Here is a 17203-nt window from a genome sequence, read left to right as displayed (position 1 = left end):
TCCCCTTTTTCCCGCTTGTTAGATGTTGTTGTTGTGATTTTTTTAAAATTTCTAATTGCTGCATTTATTTTCCCTCTTAGCCAGGATGGGCTTTTAACCAATGTTGTAGTCTTTTGCTTTTGTAGAATTGTGACTTCTACAGTCTTTTATAGCTTTTGTAGTTAAAACATTCCTAACATCACTAAAAAAATAAAATGTTTTGCAATGACTTACACTTGTCCAGAACAAATTCAAGCCAAGGTCCATTTGCTGTATAGCCATTTCAGCAAAATTGGCTAACTTTAGCATTCTGAATGGGAGAAAACTAATAAAGCTCAATATCATCTGCATTTTTATTAGGAACAGGATGGGGTTTTTTCAATTGTAGGGTTCTATGTGTTTGTATCACTATACAGCAATGGTTGCTGGTTTGTATTTGCTGCTGCAATTTACTTTCTTTAAGGCTAAGCTGGTCTGTGGCACTGTACTGACTCATAATGAAACACAAACTGTTTCATTAACTTATTGTATAACTTCCACACAGGCACCAAATAGTTAAATATCAAAATCTTGATGATAAAGACAGCTGTACTAGAACACTAATAGGAACAAAAAAATGGACTTTGAAAGCTTCTATGACCATTTTCTTATCAGTCACGGAATATGTAGATGTACTGCTGATGAAACTGAAATCAAAGAGCAGAACAATTAAGTAAAGTCAAGTAATAACTTGCAAAGGATATAAGAGCAGTTATATTGTACAGTGATTCAAATTCATGTTGCTAATGAAATACAGATCGACTCCAATACTGTATTAAGTACCATGCAGGTACATCCCTGAACCTACCAAATCCCAATGAGCTAAATGGAGCTCCAAAAGGGGAAATGGCAATGCAATACCAAATTCCTAGACTGAATGTCTGTCTTGAACATTAAACTCACTTTAAGAAACAAGTGGATTAGATCTCATACGTCTGCTAATATGATACTGACCAAAATAATTTCAGCTATCTAAATGGACAGTGGGAATGTTTAGCAAAGAGGATATCAGAAAGATATGCTTTATTGTTTGCCTATATATGTGTGTGCTATTCATTGAGGTGAATTTTTAAAAAAGGGCAAGTATATGTAACATTAAATATGAATGATAGGGATCAGGAAAAAATAAATACAAGTTTCTGGTTTTCATTAATTATGAGACAACGAAGTGCCAGTGGCAATTTTAGCCTTAGAAGAAAGAAAACTGATAGAGAGCTTTTCAGCATCAAAGGTATATAGATGACCATTTTGGCAACTTGAAATGAACAAAGACTGTTACAATCTTTTTTTTTAATATTGCCAAAATAAAAATGCACATAGGCTTTGGCATTTAAAACTAGTAAATTTACAATGTAGATTTTATTTTGTTCACACATGCTAAAGAATAAACAGCAAAAAGAAGAAAACTGGCCAAGCATAAATGAGAGAGAGAGAGAGAAAAAAAAATAATGAAATAGTCTTAGTGAAGCTCATTTAAAATAAATCAATAACTATGCATGCATAGAAATTGCTCAAAGCAAATCTAAATTAATATTTAGGAGATGGGTATGAGATTATTTTTGCTTATGTGCTTCATAATAGGAGATTAAAGGGAGAGTAATGAACACAGACTTTTGCCCGTATGGGCTATTTTACTGGGTTTTCATTTCTAACACCTAAAACAGAAAGGCAAAACTGGGTCGTAGCACCTATAGTAATGACTTTTTACACGGTTTCACAAAAGCTTCTGTATGTTACAACCAATTTTAAATCAAAGGGAAAATACAATAATTTTTAGACCAAATGTACAATATGAGGAAAAAATAGAAATTCCTGCATAATGCATAAACACTGAAAATACTAAGGTTCAATTTTTACTCTACAAAGTGGCCATTTAAAATTGGTACCTTCTTACCTAGATATGGTCCTTGTGTGTATCAGAGTCTGATCCACTGATTTTACTGATAAAAATGTTTTCACAAAATTTGTTTACTTCTGTTAGATCTGCAGAGTCAACACAGCTAAGAATGAGAGAGCTGTGGGCGATATTCCATCTCAAGTATCATCCAAACAACTGTTTTAGTTCCAGTCTATTACACCTCTGCAAACCCACTGAGGGCAAGTGGGTTACACAAATGATACTGCAGGTCTGATATAGAGACAATGGGGATGCATAGGGTGCATAATTCATCATGAAGAACCTTTATTACAGGTGAAGAAATGTGTGACCAACAGGACTCAATTTTACTCTTGCAGCTGGAAATGAGAGAAAATAAAGAGTCATGTTTACTTGTAAACTGGGCACATTTGAACTAAAAATTACTGAAACAACAGGTAGTTGTAGGAACATGATAGTTCCCTCCCGCCCCGAGTGGACTGGCCCTTTAAAAAAGGCTTTTGTATGGTCTAGTCAGTGATCGCAGAAAAGGGCTGTGATATTTCTCAGATATAAAAATTGTCTTGCAAGTTGAAATCATTACACATTTCTGGAATTCATAACCACTTGACTGTACTTGCCCCAAAAACTTTGGTTTATAAGCTGCTTATATTCTATCTTGATTATTGTTTGTGACCCAGGTTGGTACTTTTGCATAGCAGAGAGTAGTGTGCCAGAGTCCTTGGCTTCATGTCTACATACATCTGCCTATATTTTGGAGCATTTATACAATTGTAGATTATAAAGCCAGAAGGGACCAATGTTATCATCTGTCTAGTCTGACCTCCTGTATAACTAGGTCAGACTTAATTTTCTGAATTAATTCCTGTTTGAACAAGACCACCTCTTTTAGACTAACATCATAGTACATTTCACCATGGCATCAGAGTACCTAAGGTCTCAATTATTCGCACACTATCTGGAGGACTTTGTAGTGAATCTGCATGTTTGAATGAGGATGAAGTCAGATGCAGGCATATCCCAGTCACTGTAACAGGGGTGGCCAACTCCTCCTTTCATAACACCCATACTCGTTTTTTACTTTCTATTTTTACACAACTTCAGCAGGAGTTTTGGATGCAGGACGAGGGTAGAATGTGGCTCTCAAGATTTAATGTAAGCTCATGGATGCTCTCTTACGCTTTAGTTGGCCCAATCGCCTATAGAACAAATTGTAGATGCTCTCTGAAAACCAAATGCTGAGTTTGTCTGGATAAATTGGATAAAATCTTGCAGTTTTATGAGCACTGTAGCTTTTTTATCTGCACAGAACACATGCAGAACATAGAATAGAGATCTGCTCTGTGGAAAGGGGGACGGATTCTCAGCTGGTATAAACTGGCATGGCTCCGCTGAGTTCAATTTACACCAGCTGAAGACCTGGCTTGAGGAAGCTGTTTTTTGATGGAAAATTGGTTTTTTGATTAAACCATTTATTTATTTATTTTTGAGAAAAAGGTCTGCTTTATGTGGAAACTTTGGTTTTATTTTTCATTGACAAACCAAAGACCTGAAAACACAAATATTTGGGCCAATACCTGTATATTTCTATTTGAATATGCTGCCACAGTGCCCGACAGGAGTTGGAGCTCCATTGTTTTGTGTCCCCATTCTCCTCTACGGGCTGGACTCTTAAGGTGCACCCCTCCCTTCTCAAGAGGGGAAACTAAGGTGCACCGTGGAAGATGTAGTCTGATCAGGAAGCACAGTTTATACAGAAGAATGGGAGCATGAGGGACTGAAACGAAAACCCACAAGTCATCCCAGCAGCACTTCCTAATAGATTTTGTTGTTGTTGTTTTGGTTGAATTTTTTTCTGGTTTTGAATTTGACAAACTTGAAATTTTCCATAGGAAAAAATAATATTTCCAACTTGCTCTAGTTACGTGACATCAATGCAGTTCTTGGCTACTACTGAGGCATTTTAACACCATTAATATAATTTAATTTCAACTTTCCCTAGGTTGTGCTCTCTTGGTCCCCTTTGAGACTTGATCCTCTGTGATCCTGAATCAACAGGGACTTTGGCTGTTTGAGAAATACAGTACTGGATCCATAGTCAGTGTCCAGTACATCCCAATCTTGTGCAACACTGGTTTATTTTTCTCATACCTAACTAGATATATTTCACTGCAACATCATCAGTTCTAAAGCTAGAAACTGTCTTGCATCTTGGTGTAGCTGTTTAGTTTTTCGAAATTTCACTATTTACATTCGTATGTATGTAAGTCAGCGGTGGGCAAACTTTTTGGCCCGAGGGCTACGTCTGGGTATAGAAATTGTATGGCGGGCCATGAATGCTCATTAAATTAGGGTTGGAGTGTGGGAGGGGATGATGGCTCTGGCTGGGGGTGCAGGATCTGGGGTGGGGCTGGTGATGAGGGGTTAGGGGTGTCAGAGGCTGGGACTGAGGGGTTCAGAGGGCGGGAGGGGGATCAGGGCTGGGGCAGGGGGTTGGGGCAGGGGGAGGGCGGTGACTCAGGGGTGCAGGCTCTGGACAGCGCTTACCACAAACAGGTCCCAGAAGTAGCGGCATGTCACCCCTCCGGCTCCTAGGTGGAGGCGTGGCCAGGCAGTTCTGCTGCACACTGACCCATCCCCAAGCGCCACCCCTGCTGCTCCCATTGGCCATGGTTCCTGGCCAATGGGAGCTGCGGTCAGTGTGTGGAGCGGAGCCTCCTGGCTGCCCCTATGCATAGGAGCCAGAGGGGGCACATGCTGCTGCTTCCAGGAGCCGCACAGGCCCCTGACCCTGATCCCCAGCTGGGGTGCTGGAGCGAGGCAAGCCCCAGATCCCGCTCCCCAGCGGGAGCTCAAGGGCCGGATTAAAATGGCTGATGGGCCAGATGCAGCCCGCGGGTGATAGTTTGCCCACCCCGATGTAAGGGATCTTAGTAGATTTCAAAAAGATGGGGTTTTTGTTTAGTTTTGTTAAAATTCTCAAAAAAACCGTAATACTATTAAATGACGGGAATAAAACAAAAGTAAGCGTTAAAGTCTATTTGACAAGTAAGCATGCAGTTTGCCAGGGAACTGTTGCAAACAGCTTTCTCCTGCTCTGGGAATATTGCCAGGGCAAGTTGTATTTTGGTACATTTAAATACCTCTGCTTACAACAGTATCACAGTAAAGTCTTCCAAGAGGGCCCAGAATACTCAGTAATCACCATTAACACCTAAGGATAAAAGGTATGTGTAATGGCAGTTAAAAGCAATATAGGAAGGACTTTCAGCTTTACATTGGAATTTACATCCTTTTTGTCTTTAAATAGAGATTTCTGAAGGTGACTGGGCTGGCTTAAAATTTGTAAATTAGATAAGGTGGTTCAAAAGTAAGCAGAAGTAAAAACAATTCGCTCCACTGCTTGCTAATATGTCCATTTCTAGAAGCAAAGTTGAAGTGAGCATATTTATTTAAAAAATGTTATTGAAAACATTCTGTCACACACACACACACTTATTTCATTTTTCTGGCTGGAAGTGGAGTTGCTAGGATACCACAGGAAAGGTTGTTCTCTCAGGCGTTCCAGCTATGACCAGGAACAGAAGTGCCTGATATCTTTGGAGAATGCCTGTTCATGAAATTTCCAGACCACTTTTGCAGACCCAAGAGATCCGAATACCGTAGTTTAAATAAGTGTCAAAGTGGAATTATTGGAAGCTTCGCTTTTAGCATCATTCAAGTGAGATATGGCACTGTCTTTTCCTTCTATTTGTGATAAATGTTGTTCAGCGAGAAGAGGTTGATGATTACATGAACACCCTGAGGCTCCAGTCATGATCAGGGCACGATTCTGTTGGTGTTGTACAAACACACAGGAAGAGACAGTCTCTGTCCCACAGAGCCTTCTAAAATCTAAAACATTAAAAAATAAATATAAAGTTAATGACAAATCTGCTCATTATGGATATTTAGGAGCAATCTTCTATTTGGAAGTTTAAAATTAAAACTCTAAACCAAATGTAAATAAAATTGGGAAACCAGAATGTTTCATCTGGTTGAACAGGACCTCATCTTTTTACGAGATAAGTATATATTGTGAACAAGATGACTGAGGAAAAGCAAAGGAACTGGCAGAAGTAGTTGTAATATACTAGACAACTGGATATTTAAAAAGTGTTTGCAATCCAGCCACAAGTCACATGATACTTGCCTGCATGAAAGTGATCAGATGTGTATGTTTTAGTCAAAATCCTTTGAAAACTGTGATTTCAAAGTGAAATTGGGTAACATGGGGTTACTACTGAGTTTTATGAATTTTTATTTGCTTGTTTTTCAAATCATTGCTGAAAACAATGGTATTAGCTTGAAGGAAAAGTGAGAATGTAATTTCTTTAACAAAAACCATCCCCAAAAAACTAAAAGAAGTGTCATTTAAAAGAACAAGAATTAAGTGGTGGCGTCACATACAGGGACACTAAGAGAATGAGAACGAACAGTTTCACAATGTCTAAACTTCCCAAAAGCAAAGTTCATATTGTTTTCTATTATGATTTCAGTAAGGGTGTGCAGAGAAGCCGGCTGAACCTCAGACTTCCCATAACAGTGAGGACACCAAAGCCTGAGACAGGGTCGAAGCCTGAAGCAAACACTGAAACAGCACAGTAGGACAGGAAGGATTTGGCACAAGTGTGTAGACCTGGCTTAACATGAGTACTTGATCAGTGTGAGGCTTCATTTGTTGGGAGTCGGGATTAGGGTGGTAAGTGCATCAGCAGGCTGGAAACAGAATGGCTGTACTAGCTAAGAGAAGGTGGAACACCCAGGGAACCTTTTACAGTGGACAGGATAACAATGGATAAGATAAGCCTTGAGTGTAAGATGAGGTAAAGAGTAAGTCAGGCATGGACAGAGCGTGCTGTACAGGGATTACTTCCTACAGTGTGACCAAGCCAATCCCAAAGCATGCAATGCAATACATAGTCAATGCAATGCAATGTGTAAATGTATATAAAGGAAGAGGTTGTCTGTGGAACTTTGGATGTGTGGTATGCCTTATACTCTCCCCTACCCCCCCGTGCTTGAGTCTGATCAACTCAGCGTAGATTTGCTGTATGCCAAATAAAGGACGTACTTGAGGAACCGAGTGGAAGTGGTCTTGGGGGAACCCCCCAAAAGCATTATGAACAATATTTCCCTGCTCTCGCCCTTTGCCAAACTGCTTTGTGTCTTCTCTGAAGTGAACTGGAAGCCATTAGGACAATAACACATATCCATTTTTTATAAGTACACAAGCCTCGATATAGACTGAAGAGTAAAAGTGAACAAGTCCTCAGTCCCCTTTTGGAAAATATGACAAGCTCCAGCTGCTGCTGACTTGTCTGTGATTGATGATAAAGCAAACCCCTGAGAACATTCGGGTATTCCTTTCTGACATAGTGCTTGTAATAACATTTTATCACTTGCTTAAAGACAAAGCAGATTCCAGTAGTTTGTCTTATATGTTGGCTCCTAGAATTAAGCCAGTGTGCACACATCTGCCACAGAGCTATCAAAATTACACCAAGAGAGTCTATCATATGGCTAGGAGAGTAGTAACCCAGAGGGGGAACGGAGATACCCAGCTGCCACTTTAGGTACTTAAGGCCAACATTTAGGCACCGCTGGCATTCATAAAACTCCTGCTCAGCTGCTGTAATGGAATGTAAAACTGCATTAGAATATTTAGCCATTCAGCAGTGCCATGTTTAGTATCTGAGCTGGTAATAGCCAGAGTGAGCAGTGTATTAAAGTGTCTTAAAGGGTAAGCATCTCTTGTATCTCTCTATAATGGAAGCTCTGTAACCAGTCCATATCTGGTACATCACATGATGTCGTAAGTAAAGGCATCCTAACTGCCAGAGGAAAACAGAAGCAAAGCAGCAACAAATTTTGCAAACAGGAGGGGAAAAAAAGCAAAAAAAAAAAGTTGCAGGCTTGATCTCATTAACATGCCACTCTTCAATGCCCAAGAGAACTTCAGCTTTCACAGGCCTTTAGAATAGACAGACTGGAAACAACATTTTGCAAGATTTTGCATTGCAATCAAACTCCACAAGGAAACTGGAGACATCCTGGTATCTCTTTAATGTATGCTGTGGGGAAAAAGGTAGGGCATATCTTTAAATCTTTGACCTTTACTGAAGACAGTTACAAAGATGACTATGAAAGGATTCTGGCTATGTTTGATGCATACTTTATACCTCAGAGATATGGGGTTTGTGAAAGGGCATGTGTAACCAGAAAATTCAACATCCAGGGGAATCGGTTGAATCTTTTATCAGAGCTTTACATACATTGGCTGAAAACTGTAATTAGGGGCCTATAAAACATGAAATTATGAGAGAGAAATTAATCATAGGGTTTGCAAATAAAAATCTTTCACAGCAGCTACAATTACAAGCAAATCTAACCCTGCACACAGCTATTCAATTAGCAAAGCAGTCTGAGCTGGCGAAACAGCAAAAACCAAGAGCAAATTGCCAAACTTGAGAAACAAGAAGCTAGCTTAGAAACTGTAAAAAGACTCAGCATGAGTAGTAAAATTAAGTATCATAAGACCCATGAAGCTAAGAAGGACAAATCCAGGTTAACTACAAAACCTTTCAGACTAAATGCACAAGATGTGGGAAAATTCATAGCCCAAGTGATGTGTGTCCAGCCATAGGCACAAGATGTAATAAATGCACAAACTATGGACATTTTGCAGATGTTTGTCACACCAAAGCAGTCAGGAGTTGACCAACAATATAGACAGTCAAGAGCTATTGTTTCTGGAATTGATCACGCGTGATCACAGAGACTGGAGAGTGAAACTGAATAGTAATGGAAAGACTGTTGACTTTAAAATTGATTCAGGAGCAGACATGACAGTCATATCAGAAGGGACTTACAATCACTTTCAACCCCTCTCCCTCTGATTTAGCCCTGGAGGTATTCTGAACTATATGGACCAGTTCACCGCAGAACAACTTACACTCTGAATGCAAAGTTTTTGTCTTTGTATGTGATCAAAGGATCAAAGACCAACAATCTTCCCAACCACGATGTGACAGCTCTGTTGGGGTTGGTGAGAAAGGGGGAAGAATTCTATGGAGTATTTGGTAATATTGGACTTTTTAAAGGAAATCCAATACAAATAACCCTAAGTGACAATGCTGAACCATACGGAAAAACAATACCTGTACCAGACAGACCTTGGAAGAAACCAGCTACAGATTTCTGCAAATTCAGAGGACGTTATTACCTGGTCCTAGTGGACTATTTTTCCAGAATAATGCACTTGAAAGATAAAACATGTTGCAGTGTTATCGAGAAACTGAAATGCGCTTTTGCTCATTTTTCCTGAACAACTAGTGATGGACCCACAATTCACTGCAGTGGAATTTGTCAGTCCAAGTGAGATATAATTTTTATCATATTATGAGCGGCCCACATTACTGATAAGTGAACGGAGAGGCTGAGAGAGCTGTACAGACAGCCAAGAAAATCCTTCAGCAGGAAGATCCATTCCTTGCTCTTCTGAGGTATAGACAACACCGACAACAGCTACTGGATATAGTCTAGCACAGCTCCTGATGGGAAGACCATTCAGAACTACTGTTCCAGTTTTGGAAAAGAAACTATCTCCAAAGTGGCCAGACGTGAAGAGAGTAGCCAAATCAGATAAAAAGGGAAAAAAAGCTTACAAACACTTGCACAAGTGCAAGAACTGCTGGGTCTGTTGACCGTGTTCGTGTCACACTGGCCAAACTTTCAAAACTAGCTGCCTGAATTTCATGTGCAAATATTTTCTATTTATCCATCGCATACAAAACCCCACTTTTGTATCCGCGTAGAGGCATTTGCACATTCAAACTGTGCCTACTTATCAGTTTGTTTGTTTAAATACAGTCTTGTTTGCATAAAGGAGGACTGCGAAGATCCATAAGCATTTTTGAAGGGTGTATTTTATATCAAAATTTGGTCCACTAGCTTTAGGCTTCTAAAACAGTCAACTTCCATGAGTTTTATTACTTGTAAAAGATTTAGCGTACCAAACTCATGTTAAAAAAGCAGAGAAGCAAAATGCTGAATAGCTTATTTCTAATGTTCTTTCTCTAGCATTTGGGGCTTCTCAATCACACAGCATATGTAAATACAGTGAATGCGCTTCTCTCTTCCTTCATTGCAGTTCAGAGCTTGTCTACACTTAAAATGCTTCAGTGGCACAGCTGCATCAGTAGCGCATCAGTGAAGATCCTTATCTATGATGACGGGAGAGCTTCTCCCATTGGCGTAGGTACTCCACCTCCCGAGAGGTGGTAGCTATATCAATGGGGAAAGTCCTCCTGTTGACATAGCACTGTCTATACCAGGAGTTAGGTCGGTATAATTGTGTCGCTCAGAGGTGTGGATTTTCCACACCACTGAGTGACATAGTTATACCGACATAAGTTTCTAGTGTAGACCAAGCCTCAGGCCTGGTGTAGACATCCCTGGTGTGATCAAGCGTGCAGAATAGGCCAGGTTTCAGAACAGCAGCCGTGTTAGTCTGTATCCGCAAAAAGAACAGGAGTACTTGTGGCACCTTAGAGACTAACAAATTTATTAGAGCATAAGCTTTCGTGGACTTCAGCCCACTTCTTCGGATGCATATAGAGTGGAATAAATATTGAGGAGATATATAGGCCAGTTGCTGAGGAAAAGTCTTTTGGGGTCTTGTCTTTACTAGACAATTTTTTGCATGTGAAAATTGTGAAAAGTCATGTTAGCTGAGACAATGGTGAGCACGACTGACCAAAGAGTGTAAATCAGGGAAACTGTGTTCAGCATTGGATCATATTGTGTCATTAAACAGTTAGCTGACAATCAGAGATATCTTCTTAGATGATTCTGAATGAGATCTGCTCTCATCTACACTAACCAGTCTGTTATGATTAGCATCATGTCAGCTAACTTGGCTGTTCATGATAAGGTTTGTGCATTTTGTAATGTAGGCCAGCCCACAGAATCAATGTGGTGTTTGATTTATAAAAGCGTGCTAAATAGTTGCTGGAGTAAGTGTACAGAAAATATTACAGGTTGCCATGTGGCCAGTTTTGCACTAGTGCGGCTTGATTATCCCATGAGTTGCACACTGTCCTTTTGGGAGCCATGTGCTTAAAACTGGCAGAATAATCAGTCCCCTGAATACAGATTATTTTTTCAAGTTAAAACTTGAACAGGAATTGTAGTAATTTAAGCAAAGGTTTAAAACTAAACATTGTTTTTAGAGAACAACAAAAAAAGCAATGAATCAGTATGTGCTAAGAGGCACACTCATTCATTGCCTTCCCACCACCTTCCCACACTTTATACATAGGTAATTCAGAAATGTCATTGTGTCAGATACAATAGTCATTTAACAAAGCCCCTTGCAAAATGAGTGCAAATGATGCTACCATTGTCATTATTTCACCGGCGTGGTTTCAGATAACTTACTTGAAGGAACAAAATGCCAGCTGTGAATGTTAATATCATGCTGCGTTTGTTAAAGGTGCTGAATAACTATCTTTATTTTTGCACATAGACCGTGGCATTTCAAAAATATTTTAATGTGGACATTATTTTTAAGACTTTCTGTTGTATGGGCATCTTTCACTCCATTTTTTTACTGACTTCATACAACCTAAGAGTTTCTTCTTGTAAAATTGTTTTTCAAAATGAGATCAGGAGCTATAAAAGGAAAGGAGTGTGCCTGTTCTCCATAAACAAACAAACAAATACTTTTAGCATTAGTGCAAACTGTCTGTTATATTTTACTTGGGAAGACAAAAAGAAGAACAGGACAAGTTGACTGATACAGATAAGACTCACATTTGCCCTGCTCAGTAAAAGAATGAAAGAGAAGAAGTCTCCAGTTGTAAATGTGTCATCATTATTCACCCAAGGGTCATGGGTGTCATTTTTCAAACATTGGTAAATGGGAGCAAAAGTCACCAAAGACTTTGGGATGCATCCTCAGCTACAACGTGGCTTTGCACCATTCCAGCACCACAAAACAGCCCTAAAGACAGTTTACCTGTCTACTTGAGGAGTCACCAATGTGAGATCCTTGGGTGGCATAGAGTCATTGTAATGGTTCCTATTCCCCCCTCCCCCAGCCCACATACTTACATCCACATCACAGTGAATGGAGCATAAGCATGGGAAAGGGGGTCAGAGTGTCCTTACAAGTGCAGTGTACAGAACCGCAACCAGGTAGGGGACTGGCTCAAGACTGGGCCAGCTGAGAATCACTGAGTGTAAATGGCACCTTTACACCTTCCCCCTTGATGCAACTCAAGTTCTGGATCATTATTCTGGTGTGCACTACCATAGACAAAAATATACATATAGGCAAAGAGGGATCTGAGTTTCTCCTATCTGCTTTAGGCAAGGAACTAACACTTTGACAAAAAAAAATAATAATAATTTGAAATGGCATCAGAGGCTACTGTTCATTTAGATCTACTCAAATGAGGCTTCTGCTTAGTGTTATTCAAAACAAATAAAGCAATAGCACCTGGAAATATTGCAAGGACTTCCATTTGTCAAAGGTCACCTTGTCGTCTTTGCTGGCATGGCTCTGTTGGGGCTCAATCTAGCACTCTGGCCTCGTTCCAGCAAAGCCTGTAAGCTTTGTGAGTGGTACAACTGGAGTCTTGTAGTGTGGCCAGGAATCTGTTGACTAACGGTGTTTATATGGAGAGGTGAGTGCATGTTTTTATTTGGTTGCCAACTGCTGAAGGAAAAACACCTTAATAGGGCTGCATAATATAACATGTGTCCATGACATCAGGTTTTCTCAGATGCTAAGGCATCATCATTTTACTTCACTTGTCTTGACACAACTAAAAAAGCGATGTAGATAATATGTTACATTTCTCAATGAAGACAAATGCGGTATTGAAAGAAACAGTCACTACTCACAAATGATGGGTATTGTGCCATTACCTAAGGGTAGAAATGGAGACAGGAGATTCCACTATTACACATGAATGAAGATGAGCCCATTAATGACAGTGATGATGATGAGAAGTGAACTACAGTGAGCTGTTCACCAGAAAATTTAAGATCAGGTAAAGAAGCCCCAACAGACTACCTTAAAATTGCAATTATGACATCTTTTCACATGTATATTTTGGGTCAGGCTCACAGGGGATTGGGGGAGAGGGAAATTCCATCTGAGGTTGTGTGACCTGCTATGCAGGGACTCACTAAAGAAGTTTAAAAAAGAAAGAAGGTGTTTAGCTGAGGGCAGAGTCTTCTGGGAGCCTCAGACATGGGTCACTAGAGAATAGAAGTAAAGGTTGAAAATAACACTGGTTTGGGATTTATTATATTCACTCCTGGACCAGTGCCAGAAAAGTACCTTTAGACTGAGAAATAAATATGCCCATGCCATAGTTTTGCAGTCTGCTATTTTACTGAACACCCACAGCTAGAATGTAATGCTTTATGCTTCTTGAAAACACAGATTTCATATAGTATAAGCATTCATTATTATTACTGGCACGTTGCAAATTATGAGACCTTAAAATCATGTCATTCTGATTACCAGCTTTTCTACTTGAATTCTAACATAATTCAAGTAATTATCTCAAGATTCATTAGAGACAGAAACCAGTTATTTATACCTTTTGAATACTTGGAAATCCAGCTCTCAAATGTTGTAATGCATTGATCACCAGTAGTTTCAAGATTTGCAAGACATCTGTTGCTAAAACTGTAAGGGAAAGACTGTTTTAAAGTTCACAGAACTATATAGCTGCATTTATGACTAAAGTATATTTTTCAAGCATTGGTCCTGAACTATTGCTCAAAAAGGAAACTAGTTCTCTAACTATAAAAAGAGATTAAAAGGTAACATTTGGGTAAAGTGGGAGAGAACTGTTGTTCAATTAAACAAGGAAATATTCATTCAATTATGGCATTATTTGGGAGCAGAGAGAATAAGGGTAAAGCCTGAAAAAAAATCAGAAAGTTCCCCAAAGACCCTCTTCTTCCATCATCATTTCTTCTTCTGAGGAGAAGAAAGGAACCTGAAAACAGTTGATCCACTGCCCGAGGGGAAATATTAGCCTAAATAGGATGTCTAGCAGCTCAAAAGTCTGTGTAGGTGGCAGAAAACTTTTAAGAGCTGAGGCAGTTTCTTTATGGAGTATTTGCTGACTTGCAAAGTCTTATAGTGCTAGTGATATTGTTGACACGTAGTGGAAACAGTGACTTAGCTCATGCAGTGCTCATGAATATCCTGCCATAAATTCTGTATATTAATAGTTGCTGTTTGTGCTGTTAAAGGGGTTCTTATGTTGCTCTCTATTTGTTACTGGGAAGGGCCTCGTGTTACTATGAAGTTGTTACTAGTTCTTCTTTCTTCCTCAATATTGAAACTATGTACAAATTGAAGTCCAACATCATATCCCAATTCCCTATGCATGTTCTCCAGGCTCACTAGTTGAAAACATTGTAACTGCACGGATGGGTTCATACCACTGCTACTGCTGTTAGCAAAATGCGCCCTCCCCCATGAAATATTGGTCTTGGGTGGGATCTGTATGCAGGGCCGGTTCTAACTTTTTTGCTACCCCAAGCAGCAAAAAAAAGCACCGCCCCGCCGAGCCCCGCGCCGCCGGAATCCCCCCCCCCAAGCGCCGCCCCCCGCCACGCACCACGCCACCGGAACCCCTTCCCGAGCGCCGCCCCCCGTGCCGCCCCCCCGCCGCGCGCCGCGCCGTCGGAGGGCCCCCCGCCGAGTGCCGCGCCACCGGAGCGCCCCCCCGTGGAATGCCGAGCTGCGCTGCCCCCCACCACCCCAAGATTGGCCACCCCTTACCAGGTGCCGCCCCAAGCATGTGCTTGGTTGCCTGGTGCCTGGAGCCGGCCCTGTCTGTATGAATAAAAGCAGTAATTAAACAATATATGATAGTAATTATACACTTTTCATTCTTAATACTGTTCTTAATTGTCCAGACTCCAAAAATAGACAGTTTGTATATGTAGCATTGTATAGTAGGTTATATACTGGTTTGTACTCCAGTTTGCACATGCAAGAAATTCTTTGTGAAAAATACACAGAGATATTGACAGGGTGGACATCAGTGGATATACCCACATATAATGTTGTAAATCATAAATGATAACACATTTATTTACCTTTTTTACATCAGCAGCAATTTGGTGGTATTGAAAGTATATTACAGCTTATGAAACCATGTCAGCTTGGACTCATCTGCTAATCCTCGGTGTTTAATGAAGCCAAGATAAACATTAAACTCTGCTGTGATCGATGCAAAGTAGGAGAGCTATACAAAGAGCAGGTCAATCCTTGTAGCCTAATGTCCCTGAGAAGGGCTCATTAATATATGTGGAAAAAATCTGGCTGTTTACAAGAAGACTTTTTAGCATGGATTTTGTGATTTAAAAAAAAAACTCTAAAACAATTCAATGACCAAAACAGTAACTACAAAAAAGTTACAAAAGAAACAAAAACAAAAGTAATGATTATTTTTCAAACTGGAAAAGTGAGCTGCAAATACCATGAGAAAAGCACATGATGTCAGCGGCTATGTCAGTAATCTATGAAATTTCATTTTATATTTATCTGAACATCTATTACAGGTAATTCTTCTATGATCATAACTTCCCTATTAGTAGACTTGGAAGGATTAGATTTTTATTGGGAAATGCTGGTAAACATCAATTTCACCATGCAAGCACAACCGACAAAAAAAATATTTCCACCAATAATAATCAAAATCTACTGATAGGCAAAGTAAGAAAAATGCTGCTTCAGAAATATATTATAATTTTATTTAAGGTATTTACTTTGTATATTTTGAAATATGATGTTGACAATTTGTGCTTTAACAGATATAAGCTTTAACTTTTTGAGTCTCAACAGCTGTTTTCCTTAATTATTGTCTGACTCCCCCATTGTCTGATCCCACCATAAATTTCCTATAACTGTGAAACTTTAAATAGATAAAAATTAAAAAAAAAGATTAAAACCAATAATTTTGTATAACTATGAAAATGTAAATTGATGCAAATCTAAAAAAATGCTTTAAAATCAACATTGATATCTGTAAAAATTATCTAAAAAATAAAAATCGAATTCTGCCAGGCCAATCAGCCAAGTACATTGTAGAAGAACACTTCCTTTAAGTGTCAAGTATTGGTCATTGCCAGAAGTAAATTACTAGATTAGATGGTGAGATCGTCTTAGCAAATACTAGGTATTTAGGCATAAACTGTATGACAATGCCTTCGTGACATTTAGTATACATAAGAAGGTATTGTATTTCAAAATGTTACATTGGGGGAGGAGGGAGGAAGATGGCTTTGAAATTCAGAAATATCAAATTAAGCACCAAATGATGTGATAGATCAAAGAATTCTGAGCAATGGTACTTGTGTTCACGATTCTTCATATTATTCTGTCTCTCTGTGTTAATGGGGAGTTATACTTCAGGGATGCATGCTAAGAGGCTTATTCCCATCTTAATGTGCAATGATGTACAGACTACACCCTTAAATTGTTCCAATTTGTTGTCCTAGTGACCTGAAATACAAAACTATTAGGAAGGAGTCGGTTTAGCAGTACCCGTATTCTGTTTCAATCAATGAAAGTAGAAGGCTTGTCCGGCTAACACATATCTGGTCCTTGTCTGCAATCAGGGGTTGTGGTTTTAAAAAATTGTTTTAAAAAAATTGCAATTAAAAAAACAGGAAATGACAAGGTCCCTTTAAAGGGTCATTCAGTGGAGTTAATTATTTTAACATACAACTACAGTCTGTTGCATACAATTTCATTAAACATATTTGCAGTGAAAAGTCATGGTCCTAAAACCTAGGTAGGTAACAAGGCTTCCTGGTTTTGCTAACATTGTAATAAGAGAAAATACTTTTAATAATTCCCCTGAACATCATATGCATGCACAAATTATTAGATTAGACTATCATATTATTTGGTTATTACAAGGCTTCTGCACTAATCACACCAAACCACAACAAAACACCAATTTAAAAAACCCCAAAGCCTAAGCATGAGAAATCTGTGATTAAACAATATCATTTATAATAAATGGAAGTGTTGAAAGCCTTCTCAAACTGTGTTTTAATCTTGTTTGTCTCTGTAAAGCCCTGAAGTTAATTAAAGAGGTATACCAGGTTATAACAAGGGAATTGCTCTTCTCCATAGGAGGCTTTGTCTCAATATGGTCTGAAGAGGTAAGAGGAGGGAATCAGTCATGGAGCAATATTTCTTAATGGTTTGTAAGTTAAACT

General features: G+C 39.2%; 1 protein-coding gene across 6 annotated transcripts in view; it reads left to right on the top strand.

Annotated features, from left to right (window-relative positions):
* GLRA2 (glycine receptor alpha 2) overlaps positions 1 to 17203 on the top strand; it is a 163177-nt gene that overhangs the window by 89230 nt on the left and 56744 nt on the right. The gene's annotated exons all lie outside the window — the stretch shown is intronic.

Source organism: Malaclemys terrapin, chromosome 1 (assembly GCF_027887155.1).
Source record: "Malaclemys terrapin pileata isolate rMalTer1 chromosome 1, rMalTer1.hap1, whole genome shotgun sequence".
Classification (NCBI taxonomy): Eukaryota; Metazoa; Chordata; order Testudines; family Emydidae; genus Malaclemys; species Malaclemys terrapin.
This window is presented reverse-complemented; position numbering and strand designations above follow the sequence as displayed.